Source organism: Camellia sinensis, chromosome 5 (assembly GCF_055761805.1).
Source record: "Camellia sinensis isolate YWXY chromosome 5, ASM5576180v1, whole genome shotgun sequence".
In the NCBI taxonomy this organism is placed as follows: Eukaryota; Viridiplantae; Streptophyta; class Magnoliopsida; order Ericales; family Theaceae; genus Camellia; species Camellia sinensis.
In genome coordinates this window covers 44,089,992-44,101,258 of record NC_138965.1, presented here as the reverse complement: position 1 = coordinate 44,101,258, position 11,267 = coordinate 44,089,992, and positions in this window count along the sequence as shown.

The following is an 11,267-nucleotide window of genomic DNA, read 5'->3' as shown; positions in this document are numbered from 1 at the left end:
GAGAGAGAGAGAGAAATAGTCACACGTGACAGAGAATGAAAGAGGATGCTCGATTGAATTTAGTGACGATTGGGATGAAGGATGGCTTAAAGTTAGGGTTTGAGAGATAAAAGAGAGGGAGTTGACGAGAAAGGTAAGTTGGGAGTAGTGGCGACATCACTAGAGGTGATGGTAAGTGGTAACTGAGATGGAGAAAGATGTGGTTGGAATGGAAAAATAGTAGGGAATAAGGGTTGCTAAAGAAAGAGGTAGGAGAGGTAGAGATGCAAAAAAAAGTGCAAAAGTTGGTAATATGGTGGAGGTCCCCTTATCTTTTCCTTCACCCTCTGTAGAACCCTAACTTGCCATTAGCTCTTCTCTACCTCCCTACCGTCACTAGCCCCTTCCTTATCTCCTCTCACTACTACCATCGCTTTCTTCACCCTCGATACTTTTCTCATTCTACTATTCTCTATTCTTGATACCTCAACCATCTAGCAATCCTTCATCTACTGCATCCTTTACCTTCTCCTATTGTCGTAAATCACTTTCCCACCTCCCCTAGTAGCCATCGACACCTCTCTTACTCTTATCGCCCCTCTCCTACCTACCTTAACATCTGTAAACCATTCCCTCTCTCATCGCACCTAGCACCACTACAACCAACCATCACTTTGAGTTAGCAACCATGTTTCTACATATATATATATATATTAGGATTTAATTTTGATTTGGGTTTTGAGATATGAGATTTGATCCAAATCTTTGATTTGAGGTCTCTCTCTCTCTCTCTCTCTCTCTCTCTCTCTCTCTCATAGATGATGGTAGGTCAAGTTTTGTGTTGATACTGGTTGTTGAGTTTGTTAGGGTTGTTAAGGTTTTGTTGGTGGACATGGGGTAGTAGAGAGAGGGATTGAGGCTGTTGGTGGTGGGCATAGGGTTTTGGTTGGAGCTGTTGATTAGATTGAGGGATTATAGCTATCAGTGGTGGACGGTAATGGTGTGGTGAGGCGATGATAATTCTAGGAGAGTAGGCAAGTTTATTTAAGCATTGGCAGCATCAAAAAGTTCGATGCAGTGGTCAATGACGAGTAAAGTCACCAAAATTGCAAAGAATAGATGAAAATGTTTTTTGGTCTTTTCATTTAAATTAGACTAAATATTCCATGTTATTGCAATTAATTTAAACCATTTAATTTCTATTATGAAAACATCCCATTGATTTGAGATTATTATGCATTACTTTTATTATTTTTTTAAATATTTAGTTAATATTATAAAATAGGATAAAAAAAATAAGAGGAAAAAGCGATTCTTATTTCTTTCTTATTTTCTTATCGGGAGGAGAAAAACTCATCCGACGCTACAACACAAATTGCTAAGGGCTCCCCCCACAAGTTTTGCGGTAAGTCTGAACATAATTAGCAGACAATATTGTTTCCCCTCATAAGTTTTGCGGTAAGTATGAATTTAGTAACATGACATTCATCATTTCTTTAAGAGTTCTATTCTTCCTTTCAGCAATTTCATTTTCCTGTGGAGAATAAGGTGCTGTAGTCTGGTGAATAATGCCATGTTGTGCACAAAATTCATTTAAAGGTGCATCATATTCACCACCCTCATCACTTCTAACCATTTTAATGGTTTTACCAAGATGATTTTCAACTTCAGTTTTGTAGAGTTTAAACATTTCCAAGGCTTCATCTTTACTTCTAAGTAAATTTACATAACAATATTTTGTGCAATCATCGATAAATGTTATGAAATACTTTTTGCCTCCTCAAGTTTGAACAAATTTAAGATCACATACATCAATATGAATTAATTTTACAGGTTCAGTTTTTCTTTCAACCGATTTAAATGGAGCCTTATTTGGTTTTGGTTCAACACATATCTCACATTTGTGATTAGGATCAATTTCAAACTTTGGTATATTATCTAAACCAATTAGTCTACGCAAAGCATCAAAGTTCACATGTCCTAATCTACCATGCCATAAATTTGACTCAAGAATATAAGCAAAAGATGTATTATTCTCAATAATAGCAGATTTTGGTACAACAGTCATTACATTCAACTTGAAGAGACTATCGCTCATGTATCCCTTACCTACATACCACTCTTGTTAATACAAACTTATTAGATTTAAATACAAGTCTAAAACCATTTTTGTTTAACAAAGAACTATAAACTAAATTCTTCCGGATGTCTGATACATGCAACATGTTGTTGAGGCTAAGTTCCTTCCTCGATGTCATCTTCAAGATAACTTTCCCTTATCCAGCCACAACAGAAGTAGATGAATTTCCCATGAATAGTTGTTCACCATTTGAAGCCTCTTTATAAGTAGTGAACATTTTATTGTCTGTGCAAATGTGTCGAGTTGCTCCAGTGTCCCACCATTCCTTGGGATTTCCAACCAAATTAGTCTCAGACACCACAGCAGAGAGATTGATGTCATTTACCCCGTCAGAGATGTAATCTAGTTTTGTCACATTGGCTTGATTGGTAGTCTTCTTGCTTGTACTTCCGCGATCCTTCTTAGGGCGGCGGCAATCAGAAGCACGATATCCAATCTTGCCACAGTTATAGCATTTTCTTTTGAACTTTTAATTGCCATTTGTTGTCACCTTGTTTAGGACCATCTCCAACAAACTTTCTCTTCTTGTTATGTGGTTTGGGCACTTGTTCCACTACATTAGCTTTGGACTCAATGGGATTTTTGCTATTCCTCTTTTCAGCCTTACAGTTATCTTCTTCAATTCTTAGTCTTACAATAACTTCATCCATGGTCATCTCTTTGCATTTATATTTTAAATAATTTTTGAAATCTTTCCAAGCTTGTGGTAATTTTTCCACTAAAGCAACGACTTGAAAAGATTCACTAACAGACATACCCTCAGCATGAATATCATGCAAAATTAATTGAAAACTTTGAACTTGAGAAATTATCGTTTGGGAATCTCTCATAACAAAGTCCAGAAATTTACAAAAACAAATTTCTTTGTGCCGGCATTCTCAATCTTGTATTTTTTCTCCAAAGAATCCCACAATTCTTTTGCTACTTTCAGAGGGCTGTAAACATTATACAACATGTTTTCTAGGCCATTGAGGATGCAATTTTTGCAAAGAAAATCAGAATGCTTCCACGCATCCACCGCGACAACAACTTGCCAATCACTTTCATCCTCTTTAAGCACCGGAGCATCTTCATGGAGAAATCGGGCAAGATAAGAGTTGTAAGAAAAAACAGCATTTTTTGCTCCCATCTCTTAAACTCGGTGCCATTAAATTTTTCTCATTTTTTTCCATGATTTATTGGAACTTGAACATGGTTTTGGGTAAGGACCAGAGTCGTTGTAAAAATCGGATTTGGAGTACTACTTTCAGAAGCCATAATATCTGATTACAAAAATCAGAAAAAACCAAAACCAAAGCACAAATTAATTTTCTAGTTACTAAAACCAGAAAATAAGTTATAAAACAAAATAATTTTACTTTTCTAGTTACTAAAATCAGGAAAAATAAAATACAAAACAATAATTTTTTATTACAAAAACCAAAAAATTATTTTATTGGATTCAAATAAAATAGGTTTATAAAACGAATTTTTTATTAATACAATGAAGACTTTTTAAATAAACAAATTCTGTTTTAAGATTGTTGGACAATCTTCAATGTATTCAGAGAAAGGATTGAAGAAATGAGAGAAATTGTTTGATTACAAAAATCAAACTAATATATAAAAAAAATAAGAAACAGATTCTTATTTTGTTAAAAAAACAAAACGGAATCTGAAAATAAAAAATAATAAAAATAGGAAATTTATGCAACCACTTACCTTATTATTTTTTTGAACAAAATTTTGATCAAGTCTAGTGTTTAACACTGTGTCCTTAAGATAGATTTATCCTCTCCTCGATGTTTTCAAATTATGGACGTCTATCTCCCATGATAAAATGATAAAAAACGAACAGTAGCAGCACTACAAACTATTCGCACAACGAACACACTTTGTGTTTATACACTTTCTCACAAGAAAAATAAATGCGGCAAAATGCAAAGAGCAATGGCAAAGGTAAAGACGAAATATTCAGTGCAAAATCCAAGTGAGGGACTGACTATTTATAAAAAAAAATTGTGGCTTTTCAGAACAGGTAAAACCTTGTTCGGAACAGTGTTGAACAGATAGAAAACCTGTTTGGATTTGAACTTAACAAGTATGAACTTGTACAAAAAGATTTGAAGAGGTGGACAAGCCCAACCCAACCTCACACCACGTATTCGCGCTAAAGCCTAGCCCAGCTCGCCTGACCGACTGGACGAATGATGGTGGTGGCGCACGCGTATGTGTTTATTTTGGGTCCAATAGGTCTAACCCACTTTGCCCATAACCTCCCCCTTCACAAAACTTGAGTGCCCCTTGGGGCCTACTCCAAGTTTCAAACTCAAAGCTTATAAACCCGCACCAAGTTTGCCCACCAAAGTAATGTGGGATAAACCTTAACCTATTCTTTATGGAAACTTCACCAACATACCATTTCCATGGAGCTCATTATGGCATCGATTTCCCATTCACCCGATAATGGTTTTGAGCAACCAAATATACGACGTGAATCGTTATGCGGCAAAAAACGTGTTGCCACATAGACCCGCCAACTTTGGTACATGGGTCCTACCTAAAAACTAGACCAAAGTTTAGAATTATTTTTTTTCCCCAACCATTTTTCAAACCATTTCTTACAAGTTAGAGTTAAGATTATATATAATAAGGCTTACCAACTTAGGTTATAGGGATGATAAGGTTAACTAATTGAGGTTAATAATTTATTATACTTATTAATATCATTATATTATTGGATTATATATATATATATTATAAATACAATATATATATGTTGAAGAGGCCGGTTTCTGTTTGTTTCAGTGTACAAGGTGCTTAAACCAGTACTGAATCAAAAATTAAAAAAATAAAGCTAAAAAATTACACAGACCAATTCTTCCTAAAAAAAATAAACTAAATATGACCAGTTCGGTCCAATTCAATCAGTTTGGTTGTTCTTACATTCTAACACTTCACCATTATAAGCCTTGCCCCATTGTCTCCTACCGATGATGGTTTTCCTCGACCTTACTATTTTTCATTGTCGTGATGTCCACCCTTGCAACCCCGACCATTGTGATCATGCCACCTATTTTCCATGACTCCTCTCATATTTTTATGAGCAATCTAGTCCTTCGCTTTGCCTCCATGACCACCCTCATGGTCGTTCGGATAACCAAATCCAAAAAGAAGGTGGTTTTACAATAATATGTAGTTGATCAAAAGAGAACTATCCAAACATAGCCGATCAGAGTTAAACAAAGGGCATTTGGTTAGTTGTAAAGCACTAGATAGATATAAAAGGTTTGGCTCTGTATAGCTGAACAAGGTTATAGTATTGGCAGCTAAACCGTGAGGTTAAAGAGAAAGATCAATGTAGAGAGAGAAATAGTCAAATACGACAGAGAATGAAAGATGGGGCTTGATTGGAGTTAGTGACGATTGAGATGAATGATGGTTTAAAGTTAGGGTTTGAGAGATGAAAGAAAGAGAGTTGACGAGAAAGGTAAGTTGGGGGTAGTGGCAACATCACCAGAGGTGATGGTAAGTGGTAACTAAGATGGAGAAAGATGTGGTTGGAATGGAAAAATGGTAGGGAATAAGGGTTACTAAAGGAAGAGGCAAGGGATGTAGAGATGCAAAAAAAAAGTGCAAAATTTGGTAATATGGTGGGGGTCCCCTTATCTCTTCCTTCACTCTCTGTGGGACCCTAACTCGCCAATAGCTCTTCCATACATCCCTACCATCACTAGCCCCTCCCTTATCTCTTCTCGCTGCCACTATTGCCTTCTCCACCCTCCGTACTTTTCTCATTCTACTATTCTCTATTCCTAATAGCTCAACCATCTAGCAACCTCTCATCTAATGCATTCTTTACCTTCTCTTATTGTCGCAAATCGCTTTCCCACCTCCTCTAGCAGCCATCGATACCTCTCTCACTCTTATTGACCCTCTCCTACCTACTTTAACATCTATAAACCATTTCCTTTCTCAATGCACCTAGCACCACTACAACCAACCATCACTTTGAGTTAGCAACCATGTTTCTATATATATATATTAGGATTTTGTTTTTGATTTGGGTTTTAAGATATAAAATTTGATCCAAATTTTTTATTTGAGATATTTCTCTCTCATAGATGGTAGTAGGTCAAGTTTTGTGTTGATAGTGGTTGTTGAGTTTGTTAGGGTTGTTAGGGTTTTATTGGTGGACATGGGATAGTAGAGAGAGGAATTGAGGCTGTTGGTGGTGGACACAGGGTTTTGGTTGGAGCCGTTGATTAGATGGAGGGTTTATAGCTGTCAGTGGTGGACGATAATAGTGTGGTGGTGGGCGATGACAATTCTAGAAGAGTAGGAAAGTCTATTTAAACATTGGCAGCATCAAAAAGTTTGATGAGATGGTCAGTGACGAGTAAAGTCACCAAAATTGCAAAGAATAGATGAAAACGTTTTTGGGAAATTTGGTTATAAACCCCCCTTACCTTCCTTTCATTGTTAAAAGGATTAAGAAAAAAATTATACTTTCTAAACCCCCTAATAATTATAAAGTCTTGCATAAAGGGCAAAATTTATTATTTAAATATTTTATTAGACTATTATACCCTCAACTAAATCTTTCCACCTTCTCCACCCACTCTCTTCCCACCTTCTCCGTCTCTCTCCTCCGCTTCACACATGGCGACCCCTCACATATAGCGACAACGACGGCTATGTTCCAGTGTTTCATAGTGGTTTACAGACGACATCGTTGCTTTGACTCTCTCTCTCTCTCTCTCTCTCATAGTTCCAAAGAACCTAGGTGGAGCAGAGGTGGTGGTGGTGATGGATTCTCTGCCATTGAAAATCAATTAGAGAGATCGACACAAATCTTAGATCTCAGATCTACACAGATCAACATACAACATCTTCATCCTTAGATCTGAGATCGTGAACAGATCGTAGAAAGCTCTAATCAACACTCGAAACCAGCTCGTCCTTGTAGACGTCCCCGAACGTCCCGGGGGGGAAATCCCGTTTTGTTCATATGGGCTCACTACGGTTCAGAACTTCAAATGTCACGGTCCTGTATCTAATCTCGCAGAGTGAAAATGCAAGACCGATAAATCATCAAAGAGTCCAAATCCGGCAAATCGTTTTTGAAAACAGATTTTTTTGAAAGAAGTGCCAAACATGGACTGCTTTTCCAGATACAGAGTCGCCACCTAAATATTTTATTTTGGGGAATTTAGGAAACCCTGACTCATGCCCAATGCCACGTGTCCGTCATCACCAAAGTTGCCTTGGCTCGGAAACTTGGGTACGATTGGGGAAGGTCACTTCGTGAGCACCCCCGCTCGCCCGATCAAAGATCGGCCTTTACTAAACATGATATCAAGTTTTGAAAACATTATGTGCTCTTATTCCGGTTATTAGTCTAGATTTACTGCGTGATGCGCACAACATACAAGTATAGACTGGATCGCCTGAATTGGAACAACACATCTCATGTTTGTTTATTTTGAAAATGGTTTGATGGTGCTACCCGCAAATAGGCTAAGACGTGGATTTACCACCCTCGGGTGGGCTTTAGAAAACGTGATGGTTTGCCACCCTCAAGTGGGCTTAAAACTCACAGTCAATGCATTATTCCAATTCAGATAATCCAACCTTCACCCACAGGCATTTAGGCAGGTATATCACATAAGCACATAGCCTCATGGTAAGCATGCTATCATGGCAGTCACTCACACACATGCAAGGATGCTAAAACATAAACACTTACTGAGTATTCCAAGCCAAAACAGAAGCTATGTTAGAAATCCATGCATGATCCTAACTATGCTGAAATGCCTAATGCAACATATGTAGGAATGCAACTATAGGCTCGACTATTCTAAAGATGGCATGTGAAATGCTACAACTAACAAGTATTCAACTCGGAATAGAAACACAATGCAGTTAGTATGATGCGCCGAGCCCGGTGCATGCAAAACAAATGAATGAATGCAATCATGCGAGCATAAATATGCTAATTGAAACATGCCTTAATCTAACCATCATAAGCTGGTAAATAAAAGGGAGAAAGACGTGGGGTTGGAAGACATACATAACACGCACGCACACTTATTACAATTGTGTCCTCGCTCGGAGGGTCCGAATAAATAATACAGTCCGAATAAACAATTAACTACTCTAGCTAATTAAATATTACAAAACCCTAATTAATTAACAAATTAACTAGGAAAGAAAAATAAACGAGTATGGAAATCCATGGATCGCCTCAGCTCTGTTCCGAATGATGAAAGATGCATGCATGCTCGTGTCGCCTCGTCGGAAAATTCCTCGCGATGCCCCGATTTGCCTCTGTTTGCAATTAATCCCAGAATGTTGTGCAAAGCTCTAGAAGGCTGCTGATTTCTGGTTTGTTGCAACAGAGAGCAAGAAAGGGGCATGGCAAAGTATTTTCACATATGTATGCACACCCCGATCCTCGTGCCACCAATCACGCATCCCGATGCATGGTGGCCGAGGAGTCGAATTGCACGACTCGATGTGAAATGAATGCACATAAAAACGCAACAAGACCTAAACTCCATCATGGGTAATCCGGAGTGTCGGCGATCGGGAATTGAGACACGTTTCGTCACTTTGAGTACGAAACGTCCCTCGTTTCCCGTGTTTGGGCTAACTCCTATCCCAAACACAATGCAATGAGTTGGCATACACAATGCGACTAACATGCAACCTAGTATACGCAATGCAATGGACTAAAATGGCATACACAATGCACGATGGACTTACACCAATATGAGTGGACCTCACCCACACTCAAATCAGTGGCCATACGATGAAAATGAGACAACCGAAATACATGCAGACGTGCACGAATGCCAAGGACTGATCCTAAGGCATCAAATGCCACTCTACCAAAGTATGGCAAGGGATGAAGTATGGCATACAAACACACATGACACAGCTCTGAAATGGCATAAAAGATGATCCCGAAACATGCGAATATGTCACACAATACATGCTAGATAGCCCGGGTACCGAAACTAGTGAAGCGGGTTACACTAGAGGTACACAAAGCAATGCACCAATGGCAAAACCAACCCCAAACAGACCCTATGCAGGTCTGAAACAGTGGGTAAATGGCCTAAAATGATGGCTCAGAATGCAAAGAAATGGAGCTAATTCAATGGTCAGTAAATGAGGCATACAAGCCCGATTCTCAAACGCGTTTAAAGAGTACTAAACATGGGAATATGGCATTCACATAAGCTCTGAAATATGATGTATAATGGCCCTAAAACAAGAAAACATCTCAGTATATGCATGTAGTGGACCTCAAAACTCAAAGCTAAGCATGGACATTGAACTACAAGCATGCAAAAAAAACATCATTTGACCATGAGACCCAAAAACAGAGCTAAGGCAGTCCAAAATATGCACAAAATCAGTTTAAGGCATGGCCAAAAAGTGCTAAAATCAAGGGTCAACAAAGCATGTAAAGAAAGCTAGTGAACCATGAGTTGTACTACAACTATATGAAGCATATGAGAGCTCATCAAACCAACAAAAAACAGAAGTATGCCATGCCAAAATATACCCAAAAACCCATTGAAACTCAGTCAATGCATGCAAGAATGATAGGCTCCTTTGAAAGGCCATGCAAGAGGTTATTTACACATGTATGATGGACACACAAAATGGCAAAACAACCTCTGGAAAGAGGTTATGAGGGTCCTAAAACCCACTAAAAAGGTCCTGAAATTAGTCTAGGAAGCATGCAAGTGAAAGCCCCTGAATAGGATTGTTCTACACATGCATAATAGACACTTTATATGGAAAAATGGGCTCTGGAAAGAGCCTATGAAGACCTTAAAACTCACCAAATAGGGCCTGAAATATGGCTTTGAAACAGGCAAGTAGGAGCCCCTTTGGAAGGCCAACAAAGCTAGTAAACAAATCAAGGGGTGAGAGGGTCACCCCTCTCTGATTTTAGGGCTCAAAAATGATTCACGTCTAAATCGTTGTGTGATTCCATCTGGAGGATTGACGATTTTCTCCCGTATGATGAGCCTCATTTTTTTCATTTCGATTTGCCGGAGGTTGGTACTGAAAGGGATGAACGACTATCCCGAAAATTGAAGCTGTTAGGACTCTATATACAGGGTGTAGTTTTGCATCAAACTGGTGGTCTCTCCGAAGTTGCTGCTGATACGCCTGGCCTCGAAAGCGATATGTGTGATGCCCCTACTCAGGCTGTGGAACAAACTGTGGACATTGATCCATCTGGTATACTTGATAATGGCCAATGTGAATTTGTCGTTTTGTTAGACCGGCTTCCTAATCCTGCGTATACGCCAAAGTTTGAAGATGTTTTCCTGTGGTCCAGTGGTGACCCACGAACTGGTTGTATGTTCAGGGGCACAGAAATTGACCGTTTTGTTATATTGCGGTGTGTCCCTGTTCTAATGCCGCCGCAATCAAATGATGAATATCCAGTTGTTAGCCGTCAAGGCGTTAAAACATTTATCAACATCGGAAAAAATGTTGTATCCAAATTCCGTGATAGTTTAGGTCAATTTAGCAATGCGTACAATAATATTGTAAAAAACGTAATTATTTGTTATTTTGTGTGAGAATGTCGTACAAAATCGATTGTAAGAGCGCATCTGAATTGTAGATTGAAGTATTGTTACTAGTAAAATAATTTCTTATTATTACAAATATTAGTTACAAATTATTTTACAATTGCCTCCGTTGTACATTTGCTTTCTGGGCTGATGTAGATCCTTCCACTGCTGCTTTTACAGCTTCTCCTATTAATTTAGACACCTCGTCTGTCGTGAGTCTTGATGATTCTGAGTTATTGGATCCGGCCTCGCTTACTGATGGGCCTATGTCAACTGGGCCGCTAGGCTGATTATTTGGGATGGGCCATACGTAGGCTAACTGTTTAATCCTGGCCGCAGATCTGGGCGCGGAGCGGAACCCCTAGACGACAACACGCCGCGAATTGCGGAAGGGAGCACCAATCGGGGGACGACACGTGGCGCGGGGGGAGCGTCCCAGGTAATATTAGTGGGACACTCCTGGGCACCTATATAACTCACTCCCTAACTCTCTTTCCAGTGGTAAAGTTTTTCGGAGAGTGACTTGCGTCATCCGAGAGAGTAAGTGACGTCATTTGAGAGTG